Source organism: Pan troglodytes, chromosome 6 (genome assembly GCF_028858775.2).
Source record: "Pan troglodytes isolate AG18354 chromosome 6, NHGRI_mPanTro3-v2.0_pri, whole genome shotgun sequence".
NCBI lineage: Eukaryota > Metazoa > Chordata > Mammalia > Primates > Hominidae > Pan > Pan troglodytes.
The window spans coordinates 132,212,060-132,222,623 of NC_072404.2; the positions used below are offsets into that span (position 1 = coordinate 132,212,060).

The following is a 10,564-nucleotide window of genomic DNA, read 5'->3' on the forward strand; positions in this document are numbered from 1 at the left end:
TCTTTATTTGAAGCTGAATTATTGTCCTTGGTTTCACAGAGGGGTATATTAGCAAAGCACTTTTGGTGTTGAAGTTTGGGGCTGTGATTCAGTAGGTGGCACTTAAACATAATGGAAGTAGGTAGGCTTTTGCTCAGTCACGTGGCTCCTCTGTATTTTCTCATAATTACAGCCATCTACCTTTCAGTGCTCTGAAAGTGTAGGTTCCTCTCCCACTTGATTGCTGGCTACAGATCTCAGCTTGGCACCCACAGGTTGCACATTGCAGCTCCCGGGCGATCTTGGGCTTTATGTTCCCTCCCCAGCTTGAAGGCAACAGGGGAAGGAACTTTAGCAGTGGTTGTGGCAGAGGGGCTTTCACTTGTCTCTTGGGGTTTCACCCCAGAAAGATGCAGACCAGCTATCAATCACTATGATCAGCCCAGAATGGGCTGGCTGTGCTGTGGACCCAAGCCGGTAAGACCCTGCCTGGTAATAAGCAGCACGGTGGATGACACCTGGGGGAGACAAACTGGCCTCTCCTTAGGGCAACTGCAGCTTGCTGGAGGTGTGGCTAAAGCACTCAGGGTTTTTGCTCCTTCCCTGGTCAGCGGGCAGCAAGGGCAGTACCACTGCAGTGACAGCACCCACACTTTAAATGTTAGTGTTTCCCAAGGCTCAAGTAGTTATTAAAATTCTATATCTTTTTGTGTGTGTGTGATGGGGTCTCACTTTATCATCCAGGCTGGCGTGTAGTGGAACAATCATGGCTCACTGCAGCCTCAACTTTCCAGGCTCAAGCCATCCTTCCACCTCAGCCTCCTGAATAGCTGGGACCACAGATGCACATCACCACATCTGGCTAAATTTATTATTATTTTTTATTTTTTTTTGTAGAGACAGGCTCTCCCTGTGTTTCCCAGGCTGGTCTTAAATTCCTGGCTCAAGTGATCTTCCCACCTCACCCTCCCAAAGCACTGAGATTCTAAGTATGGGCCACCAGGCCCTGCCTAAAATTCTATCACTTAAACATCTCTTATGTCTTTGTCTTCTTTTGTTTTTCTACTGCCTTACCTCAGGCTCTTGTTATCTTTTACCTTAACCTCTTAAATGGTCTCCTAATTGGCCTTTCTCTCTCCAGTTTCACCATTTCTAAATTCAATTTCCAATTTTTCTAATACACACATTTTCAGTTAACCTCCAAAGTTTCCACCTTTTATACACAGTCCTAAGTAAAGTTTGAAAAGGACCTCAGTGATTAGGCCCCTGCCTCCATGAGCACCACAGTTCACAGCTCTTCCATACTCACCTATGCTCCAGCCACTCCAAAAGACTTTTACATGTCCTCTATTTTCCTGTCTTTGCTCTCATACAGACTGTTCCTTCATCTGTAAATGCCTTTCCATCAGCCCCCACCCCTCCCATCTGTCTGGGAGATGTTAAACTCATACTCTTCCTTTAATACCCAACTCAAGGATCTCCTCTTCTGCAAAATCTTCCCCAATCTACCAATTTCCACATTGGCCCTGATTTTTCTGTGCTGCCACTTTCCCTAATATATACGTTTGTAATTTTACTTTTCAAGCTATATTACAATTATTTATTAACTTGTTGCCACATTGTGAGCTTATGTTTTATTTTTGCATCTCTATCAGTCTTCCTGGGATATAATAATATGTTACTAATAAACACTTGTTGATGGAGAAAATAAAGACATTAAAGATAAATACATACAGCCACTCATTAAACGTGCATTATAAAGAAGTTGTGGTTCCAAATTATCATTTTAGAAGTAGCCACAGAAGATAAATCATACATAGTTACTTTTTAGTATTTCCAATTCAAAAAGTGATGAAGAATAGAAATCATATATTCTGGAACCCCTACTTAATAATTTATGTTAAATCTCAAACACTTTGAAATCTGGTGTTTAAGAACTGATAGTCATCACCTCCTCTCTTCTCTGCCACTTAGAAAATGACCAGTTAACAACATTCTTTATTTCACATGTATCTTATAATTAGTTGGTTTAAAAAAAAAAAAAAGCCAGTAATCTGTTTTTTTGTTTTCTTTCTTGAGACAGATTCTCACTCTACCACTCTATTGCCCAGGCTGGAGTACAGTGGCATGATCTCAGCACTGCAACCTCTGCCTCCCGGGTTTAAGCAATTCTCCTGCCTCAGCCTCGCAAGCAGCTAGGTGGGGCTACAGGTATGCGCCACCATGCCCAGCTTATTTCTGGTTTTTTTTTTTTTTTTTTAAGTAGAGACGGGGTTTCTCCATGGTGACCAGACTGGTCTCAAACTCCTGACCTTAGGTGATCTGCCCACCTAGACTTCCCAAAGTCCTGGGATTACAGGCGTAAGCCACCGCACCCAGCCCAGAAATCTGTTTATTATGACAGTTCCAGGTTATTTTGGAATTCCTGGACCAAATACACAAATCCATTCTTTTAATAGTCCTTGGAAATACGGAGCATCTGATTAGATGCCAAAAGGAAGGGAGATGCTTGGTATCCTTTCGGTGGGTCCTGAAAACACTGGGAACACTAATAACTGCTAGAACTGTTAAATAACAGAGTCACCACTAATGGTGAAAATGCACTATTAATATAAGCCTCTTTTTTGCAGGGAGTGGAGAGGCTTTTATTCCCTAAAAATATCTGAAAGACGAAAGCAGGATATGCATCTCAACTGTAGCATAAGGCCTCTTCTGGCCCAAACAATCTTCCCTACCTCTTAAGATCTGTTCTTCCTACCATTAAAATTAGCATATTGTCTTTATAAAATCCCTGCTAAAAAGTACCTAGGAAAGTTTCTCCCATGCAAAAAATAATTATCATTACTGTGTTGGCCGCTTCGTTTGTCAGATTTTCAAAGTGAGAGCAAAACCCAAAGAGATAGGAGTGGTAAGAAACAAGAAGCTAGAGCTAGAAAAGGAAGTCTAGCATTGGGAGATATACCTAATGCTAGATGACGAGTTAGTGAGTGCAGCGCACCAGCATGGCACATGTATACATATGTAACTAACCTGCACAATGTGCACATGTACCCTAAAACTTAAAGTATAAGAAAAAAATAAAATAAAATAAAATAAAATAAAAAGAAAAAAAAAAGAGAAGGATAAGACATGAGGCAAAATTCTGTCTGCTTTTGACTGATGATTCTCGGTTCTCCAAAGAAATGCAACCTTTGTTTTGTGCTTACTTACTTCAGTAACAAAGTGAGGACTCCTGAGTTAATGGTCTGCAAAAGCATTGAAGATTAAGAGCAATAGACAGAATTCCTAGCTTGGGGTGGGCTTCACTTACAGAGCCTTCCATGAGACCTGGCTAAATGAAACCACTCTACATTTTCATTTTTAATGAAAGTGTGAGAAAGTCTGAGAAAACCAAGAACTCTTCCTAAAATGTCAGAACTAGGAGGAAAATCCACAGTACCTTTTACAAAATGAAAGTTTAAGTAAATGATTGTACTTGATAACAATATTAGAATCCATCCTGCTTCTGGCAAAGAGAACTTTGCCTACTGTAACAAGTTTGGCTGGTCTGCTTTTTAATTTCTCCATTTCCTGCTTCCTACATTGCTACTTGTTTCTACCTCAAAGGTGGTCAGTCTTCAGTGGCCTGTTCCATGTACCTACCATTTTGAACTTGTAATATCTCCCATTGATTTCATGCTGTTCTTTCTGGAATCTGTTGGTTGTGGGGGTCTGTTCTGCTATGGTATAGTATGTACAGGCAGTTCTGTGTTTGTCTTGTTTCTTGCTTTGTCACAAGAAAAGTATTTCATTACTGTGGTGTTTTTTGTTTTTTTGCTTTGAGACGGAGTTTTGCTCTTGTCGCCCAGGCTGGAGTGCAATGGCACACCCTCGGCTCACTGCAACCTCCGCCTCACTGCAAGCTTTGCCTCATGGGTTCAAGCAATTCTCCTGCCTCAGCCTCCCAAGTAGCTGGGATTATAGGACCCAGCTAATTTTTGTATTTTTTTAGTAGAGATGGGGTTTCATCACGTTGGCCAGGTCGGTCTCGAACTCCTGACCTCAGGTTATTTGCCACCTCCGCCTCCCAAAGTGCTGGGATTACAAGCGTGAGCCACCACGCCCGGCCTACTGTGGATTTTTATAGGTCATTAACTCATGCATTTGAGACTGGGGCAGGAAATAAATAAGATAGTCCTTTTGGAAATACACAGTAATTGGGCAAATCCCTACAGAAAGAAAGATGCTTGATGTTATTTTGGTAAGTCCTGAAAATACCCACCAAACAAGATGATCCTGGAGCATTTTCCAGTGCTAGAAAAGTAAGAAAATCCTAAAATAAAGATACATGTATATACATTGTGTAAAGATACACAATGATGGGCACATAAAACCTAACTGAAAGAGTGCCCAGTAGCCAAAGCTGGTACAATTTGAGCAACAATATAAAGAAATATCACAGGCCGGGCGCAGTGTGTCAGCACTTTGGGAGGCCGAGGCGGGTGGATCACGAGGTCAGGAGTTCAAGACCAGCCTGTCCAAGATGGTGAAACCCCGTCTCTACTAAAAACACAAAAATTAGCCGAGCGTGGTGGCAGGCACCTGTGATCCCAGCTACTTGGGAGGCTGAGGAAGGAGAATCGCTTGAACGCGGAGGGCAGAGGTTGCAGTGAGCCGAGATCACACCACTGCACCCCAACCTGGGCAATAGAGTGAGACTCTGTCACAAAAAAATAAATAAATAAATAAAAATAAAAATAAAAGGAAATATCATATTATAACCTAAAGTATAAAATAAATATTCATAAATCAGTAGTAATATAAATGATTGAATAAATAAATGGAGGAGAAGGGAAAAGTCTCCCATGCAGAATTCCAGATAATTTACATAGCCTCTCCTCCCTCAAAAAGTCAAGCATAATCCCCCATTCCCTAAGTAGGATCTGAGCATAGTGACTTCCTTCCAAAGAGTACAGTTATGGAAAGGGGGAGAGAATGAGAACTTTACGGTAGAGAAACCTGGCAGACACTACCTCAGCCAGGTGATCAAAGTCAGCATCAACAATGCTAAGTCATGTTGGTCGTAGGCAACCTTAATATGATATGGTGAAAACAGCACTTGACCTCTGTGGTCTTCCTGCTGAAAACACAGAACCCCAGTCTAATCATGGGGAAAATGTCAGATAAATCCCGAATGAGGGACAGTCTACAAAATATCTAACCAGTGCTCCTCAAAACTATCAAGGTCATGAAGAACAATGAAAGTCTGAAAGACTGTTACAGCCGAGGGGACCTAAGGAGACATGAGGACTAACTATAATGCAGTGTCCTAGATGAGATCTTAGAACAGAAAAAGAACATGATGGCATGGCATGGTAGCTCCCGCCTGTACTCCTAGCATTGAGACTTGGGGTAATCAGATAAGAGAAATTTTACATAAATGAAACTACGCCAACATGTTACTTTCTCCAGTTTACATTTATTTTCCAATAAATATTTCTCAAATGACCCCGAGTGATATAATGGTCAGGACAGGTCAGCAGGGGAAAAATATAGGTAGATACATTTTGTTTTTAAAAATAAGCTTTTACTTTTAGAACAGTTTTAGATATACAGAAAAATGTGGCCAGGTGTGATGACTCACGCTTGTAATCCCAGCACTTTGGGAGGCCAAGGAAGGCAGATCACTTAAGCCCAGGAGTTCGAGACCAGCCTGAGCAACATAGCAAGATCCCCATCTCTACAAATAATTTTAAAAATCAGCCAGCATGGTGGCGTGTACCTGTGGTCCCAGCTGCTCAGATGGCTAAGGTAGGAGGATCACCTGAGCCTAGGAAATCACAGCTGCAGTGAGCCATGATTGTGCTACCACACTCTAGCCTGAGTGACGGAGTGAGACCCTGTTTCAAAAATAAAAAAAAGAAAAAAAAAAAAAGAACATTACCTAAAAACTGAGGAAATCTGAATAAACTAGAGGCTTCAGTTAATAATAATATATCAATTTTGGTTTAACAATTGTGACAAATGTAGCATACTAATGTCATATGTTAATAATATGGGAAACTAGGTGTGGCATATGGGGGAACACTGCGTACTATCTTCACATTCTTCTGTACATCAATTTTTTTTTTTTTGAGACAGAGTGTCGCTCTGTCGCCCAGGCTGGAGTGCAGTGGCGCGATCTCAGCTCACTGCAACCTCTGCCTCCCAGGTTCAAGCAATTCTCCTGCCTCCGCCTCTTGAGTAGCTGGAATTACAGGTGCCCTCACCATGCTCAGCTAATTTTTAAAATTATTTGTAGAGATGAGGATCTTGCTATGATGCTCAGGCTGGTCTCAAACCCCTAGGCTCAAGTGATCTGCCCTCCTTGGCTTCCCAAAGTGCTGGGATTACAGGCATGAGCCATCGCACCTGGCCACATTTTTTTGTATATCTAAAACTGTTCTAAAAGTAAAAGCTTATTTTTAAAAACTAAATGTATCTACCCGTATTTTTCCCCTGCTGACCTGTCCTGACCATTGTATCACTCAGCGTCATTTGTGAAATATTTATTGGAAAATGAATGTAAACTGGAGAAAGTAACATGTTGGCATAGTTTCATTTATATAAAATTTCTCTTATCTGATTACCCCAAGTATCAATTTGTGGTCTGTAGATGCTTCAGAAGGCCCTAAGTAATGGTAAGGGATCCCCAGTTTATATGCCTGTGTTTCTCACCCAGGTGTATATAACCCTTGAGTCAGTGGCAACACACCAGCAAATGAGTGAAGTCACATGACAATTTTACTGGAAGATTGGTTCAGCACACGAGGAGAAGGAGTTAGTGGTTAGGTTTAAAAATACATCATAGAATACAAATTTCAAAGTAAAGTACACTTTCAGGCTCCTGGTTACACTTCTTTTGCCATTGAAAATACTCCAGCATAAGAGTTTGAGAAGCACTGCCATGAACAACCCAAGTATTGTTCATAGATTAAACACCTGATACATGGTACATAATGTGAATACAGATATACATTCATACATATTACTGTTTTTCAAGGGAACATGGATGCTGCTGTGATTAATGAAACACACTTACATATATCAGAAGAGGAAGGCTCAGTGGAGGCTCAGCTACTGTCTCAGCCAAAGTCCTTGCCCTGCATCCCCTCACTCCACCCTCAGCATCTTGCCTGGGGTCTCCTGGTTCTGACCTCCAGCTTCTCTGGCACCTGAGTTCCCCTCTAGCTGGGTGCGAATTAGCCCTTTTCTACCTGTCAGCTCCTGTTGCCGAGCATCTACCTGATGGCCACACTTCCTGCTCCTGCAGCTCAGAATCAAAGATTTCAGCGGCACCTGTCCCTTAACACTCCTCTCAGCCTAGCTCTGGTGTCAGAATGCTTCTGTTTTTAGTGTCTGCTGCCTTTCTTATTTTTTTCCCCAGAAACTGAAAAGCTGAATCAGTACTCAATTTTCCCAACTTTAACAAGGATTTACTCTGAAAAGTTGTCCAGCATTTTTAGACTACTTCCTTTGATAGAAGCTCAGACTTATCAAAACATGTATACCCTGTATGACTGCTTTCCTCTCACAATTGGGCCCATAGAACTTACAGACAGAAGGGAGGCAGAGAAGAGTACATTAATTTCCTGGGACTGCCATAACAAAGTACCACAAACAGCCCAGGCAGGGTGGCTCACGCCTGTAATCCCAGGAATTTGGGAGGCCAAGGTGGGTGGATCACCTGAGGTCAGGAGTTCGAGACAAACCTGACCAACATGGTGAAACCCCATCTCTACTAAAAATACAAAAATGATCTGGATGTGGTGGCAGGCACCTGTAATCCCAGCTACTCAGGAGGCTGAGGCAGGAGAATCGCTTGAACTCAGGAGGTGGGGGTTGCAGTGAGCCAAGATCACAACATTGCACTCCAGCCTGGGCAACAGAGGGAGACTCCATCTCAAAGAAAAAAAAAAAAAAGTACCACAAACCAGCTGGCTTGCTTACACGACAGAAATGGATTCTCCCATAGTTCTAGAGGCCAGAAGTCTGAGATCAAAGAGTCAACAGGATTAGTTCCTGTGGAGGGCTGTGAGAAAGAATCTGTAATTATGAAAAAAAAAAAATGAGAATAAACAGTAACGGAGCATCCTTTGTGCGTGCTTCCATGCTAAGCTCAAAAACATAATATTGAAGGAAAGGACTGAAATATATATGCATATATATACACACACATATATATAATGTGTGTGTATATTATATATATATATATATACATATCATTATTTTGCTTTTCTTTATATTATTACCCCAAATAAACACTTACCTCTTGGATAAATATTTTGGGACATTTATCCTATTATTTAGGATAATAATATAAAGAAAAACAAAACAATGATTAACACAAAACTCAGGATAGTAGTTACCTGGGGTGAAGGTGCAGGCAGGAAGGGGATGCAATGGGGGAAGGGGGACATAGTGGCTTCAAAGCACTGGCAAAATAAGTCATTAGCTGGATGGATGGAGGGTGCATGAATGTTTATTCTTCTTTAAACAACGTAAATGCTTTATACACCTATCAGAAGTTGGGATTATAGGAAACAGCCTCTGAGATGGAGATTATTATATAAGAGATTTATCTGGGTGTGTTCTTGGAATCAATAACCGTGGGAGGAAATTGAAGGAAGCAGAATCCAGTAGGGGAAGAATTTGATCGGCAAAGCAGTCTCAATGGAGGTCTTGGTCAACCACATAGAGAGTTTTGAACCTCGGATGGCCCTTCGGAGTTTTCCTGATTTGGTGGTGGGAGAAAGCTCTTTATACACCATGTTAGTCAGTCACTGCATGCAGCCCACCTGGGAGACGATCTTGAACTTTGGCAAAGACGCTCTCATCAGCTGAGGCCATCCACACAGGGTGCTGACAACTAAAGGCTTTTTGCTGGCAATGTTCCCAGCAGCCGAGACAAAGTCCTTCATTCCTGAAAGGAACTGAGCAGCACCTCGCAGTGTCCACCACAACACGGGTTTATATATTTATATATTTTTCACAATTAAAGCTGTTATTTAAAAAAAGAAAGTGGTTAAGGCAAGAAGGCCAAGCTATAAAAGGGTATCCTTTAGGGGTGGTACAAAATCTCAGACAAAACGAAGTCAAGAGCATAGCTAGATGTGGAATACTGATGTGGAAGAAAGCTGAGCACAGGGTTGGGAGTGTCTGCCCATGGAGTTGTACACAGATTTTCTGCTGGTGGAGGTGAAACCAGTGAATCAGATGTGATTCAGTAATATAACCCAGACTATGTCTAACAGACATCGTGGAGTCAGCTTCACTGGGGTGAGTTAGTTTGACAACTCCCAGAAAACTAATGTTGCTAACTGGCCTCTGCTTGGTCCCCACCCAACTGTAAGGAGCATAAGTAGATAGAGACTTTTTGTTTGTTTGTTTAAGATGAAGTTTTACTCTTGTCTCCCAGGCTGGAGCACAATGGCGCGATCTTGGTTCACTGCAGCCTCCATCTCCTGGGTTCAAGGGATTCTCCTGGCTCAGCCTCCCGAGTAGTTGGAATTACAGGTGCGTGCCACCATGCCTGGCTAATTTTTTTGTACTTTTAGTAGAGACGGAGCTTCACCATGTTGTCCAGGCTGGTCTCAAATTCCTAGCCTCAGGTGATCCACCTGCCTTGGTCTCCCAAAGTGCTGGAATTACAGGCATGAGCCACTGCACCTGGCCTGTGGATGGAGACTTTTATCCTCAGGCTGAGAGATGTGTGTTTCTTTGATTATACAATGGAAGAGGGTCCACTCGGGTGCTGAAAGATACCTTGAGAATTCTAGTGTTAAAATATACTCAAATCATCATAGGAGGCCACTTCAACTTCTTTCCCATTGCCAACCATCTCATAGGAATAAAAGCTACTGTGTATTAATTCTTTGCTATGAATCAGGCACTGTCCTAAGTGCTTTACCTGTATTATCTCAATCATTCTTTACAACAGCTAAATGACACAGATACTATCAATATTTTCTATTGTGTTGATAAGAAACGGGAGGTACAATTGCATGTGCTTCAATTGCTTACTCAATGTCTCCAAGCTAGTAAGTAATAAGACCAGCACTGTTTGTAGGCTGGCTGCCCCAGAAGCTATCTTTTGTCTGAACACTTAACTGCCTGCCAGAGATAGGAGAGCATCAAGCTTGGTTTTGACAAGAGCTCTGTGTGTTGCACAGTTCTCTGGGCATGGATACAGCTTGACTTACTGGTCAAGTAGGAAGGGGTCAGTGCTGAGATGCAGACGTAGTGTCCAGGCACGGAGGGCATGCCTGTTGGGAGAATGCTGGTGGGGACAGACAGCAAGGGCTCTGAGGTCTGGAGACAATCTTAACCTGGCTCCAGCTCTGACTCCAAAGCAGCCCCCAGGATCTCCACTCTAAGCCCCCAAGACAGTTCCACAGGGAAATTCACTCCTCATGAGCACAAATATGGGGATCAACTAGAATCATGACCTGAAGTTCTTGTCTGGAGATGGATTTTGAGAGTGAGGCGAGCAATACCACTAGACAAGGAAGGATGCTCTGAAGATTTCTTAATTCCTTGGAAGGCAACAGAAGCTAAGCGAAAAATC

General features: G+C 42.2%; 1 long non-coding RNA gene across 1 annotated transcript in view; it reads left to right on the forward strand.

Annotated features, from left to right (window-relative positions):
- LOC129135567 (uncharacterized) overlaps positions 1–10,564 on the forward strand; it is a 43,624-nt gene that overhangs the window by 15,302 nt on the left and 17,758 nt on the right. Inside the window, exons 2-3 of the long non-coding RNA XR_008536530.2 lie at positions 2,063–2,190; positions 9,416–9,513. This is a non-coding gene — a long non-coding RNA (uncharacterized LOC129135567). The remainder of the gene's footprint in view (positions 1–2,062; positions 2,191–9,415; positions 9,514–10,564) is intronic.